The sequence below is a fragment of the Oncorhynchus masou genome, chromosome 15, assembly GCF_036934945.1.
Source record: "Oncorhynchus masou masou isolate Uvic2021 chromosome 15, UVic_Omas_1.1, whole genome shotgun sequence".
In the NCBI taxonomy this organism is placed as follows: domain Eukaryota; kingdom Metazoa; phylum Chordata; class Actinopteri; order Salmoniformes; family Salmonidae; genus Oncorhynchus; species Oncorhynchus masou.
In genome coordinates, this window is record NC_088226.1 from 4,311,140 (window position 1) to 4,313,699 (window position 2,560).

Here is a 2,560-nt window from a genome sequence, read left to right on the forward strand (position 1 = left end):
GATAATAGTGTGTGGGGATGTCTGAGGATGTCTGATAATAGTGTGTGGGTACAGGATGTCTGATAATAGTGTGTGGGTACAGGATGTCTGATAATAGTGTGTGGGTACAGGATGTCTGATAATAGTGTGTGGGTACAGGATGTCTGATAATAGTGTGTGGGTACAGGATGTCTGATAATAGTGTGTGGTACAGGATGTCTGATAATAGTGTGTGGTTACAGGATGTCTGATAATAGTGTGTGGGTACAGGATGTCTGATAATAGTGTGTGGGTACAGGATGTCTGATAATAGTGTGTGGGTACAGGATGTCTGATAATAGTGTGTGGGTACAGGATGTCTGATAATAGTGTGTGGGTACAGGATGTCTGATAATAGTGTGTGGGTACAGGATGTCTGATAATAGTGTGTGGGTACAGGATGTCTGATAATAGTGTGTGGGTACAGGATGTCTGATAATAGTGTGTGGGTACAGGATGTCTGATAATAGTGTGTGGGTACAGGATGTCTGATAATAGTGTGATAATAGGTGGGTACAGGATGTCTGATAATAGTGAGGATGTCTGATAATAGTGTGTGGGTACAGGATGTCTGATAATAGTGTGTGGGTACAGGATGTCTGATAATAGTGTGTGGGTACAGGATGTCTGATAATAGTGTGTGGGTACAGGATGTCTGATAATAGTGTGTGGGTACAGGATGTCTGATAATAGTGTGTGGGTACAGGATGTCTGATAATAGTGTGTGGGTATGTCTGATAATAGTGTGTGGGTACAGGATGTCTGATAATAGTGTGTGGGTACAGGATGTCTGATAATAGTGTGTGGGTAGAGGATGTCTGATAATAGTGTGTGGGTACAGGATGTCTGATAATAGTGTGTGGGTACAGGATGTCTGATAATAGTGTGTGGGTACAGGATGTCTGATAATAGTGTGTGGGTACAGGATGTCTGATAATAGTGTGTGGGTACAGGATGTCTGATAATAGTGTGTGGGTACAGGATGTCTGATAATAGTGTGTGGGTACAGGATGTCTGATAATAGTGTGTGGGTACAGGATGTCTGATAATAGTGTGTGGGTACAGGATGTCTGATAATAGTGTGTGGGTACAGGATGTCTGATAATAGTGTGTGGGTACAGGATGTCTGATAATAGTGTGTGGGTACAGGATGTCTGATAATAGTGTGTGGGTACAGGATGTCTGATAATAGTGTGTGGGTACAGGATGTCTGATAATAGTGTGTGGGTACAGGATGTCTGATAATAGTGTGTGGGTACAGGATGTCTGATAATAGTGTGTGGGTACAGGATGTCTGATAATAGTGTGTGGGTACAGGATGTCTGATAATAGTGTGTGGGTACAGGATGTCTGATAATAGTGTGTGGGTACAGGATGTCTGATAATAGTGTGTGGGTACAGGATGTCTGATAATAGTGTGTGGGTACAGGATGTCTGATAATAGTGTGTGGGTACAGGATGTCTGATAATAGTGTGTGGGTACAGGATGTCTGATAATAGTGTGTGGGTACAGGATGTCTGATAATAGTGTGTGGGTACAGGATGTCTGATAATAGTGTGGGTGTTTGGCAGGTGTGTTTGTGGAGGTGTGTTTGTGGAGGGCTGATACATCTTTGGATGTTTTTCAGGGGTGGGGGTCCAGAGGGTGGATGAGCGGAAGAATTGATGTACACACGTGTGAGTGCATCGTATGTGCGTGCGGAGGGAGCCAAAGGGTGTGTGTGTGTTTACCCACGAGTGCGTGGTGGTGTTATCTGTGTGAGCAGGGCTGCAGCCACACTTATCCTCTCTTTCTCGCTCTCTTTATCTCCCTCTCTCGTTCGACTCTCTCTCTCTCGTTCTACTCTCTCTCTCTCTCTTTCTACTATCTTCCTCTCTCTCTAATGATGGCGTTCCACTAGAGGCTGCAGCATGTTTGCAGCGAAAAGCAGAGCTGCTCCTGTCCGTACACGTGATCGCCCCAAGGACACCACCCTACTGTGCCCTTCTCTCCACCCCTGCTTATTACAACACCCCCTGCAGTGGCCATCACAACAACACAGTCAGCTGTAGTAACCCAGTGAAAGCCTCATGCTTCGCATCGACGCACTCTCACCTTCCTCCTCCGAAACATGGCGCCGCTGACCAGCACCTACCAATGTGTCCGGGCTGCTCGGAGTGCGGCAATCCAGCCAGCGGACTTTCCCAGAAGCCCAAGACGTCCAGTTCTCCCAGTTTGAGCTATAAAGATTCTCTTGCTGGTGTCCTTACAAAAGCTGACAACAAACCCTGCGGCGTGGTCCAAATCTCAGCTGCCCATATGGCCCAGATCTGTCCATGTATTCTCCCGTTAGCTGATGACGGGGTACTCACTAACGCTGAGTAATTAGTCACGTGGGTTGGCGTGTAACACTTCTTGGCCCAGGTTCATAGCTGCTCAAAGCAGGACTGGGGAGGAACATAGAGGACCATTTTTGTCCTGAAGAATGTTTGATGTGTGCGATGGATTTCAAGCATACCATATCAAGAATAAACAGTGAATTATTGCATTATTGCATAGTAA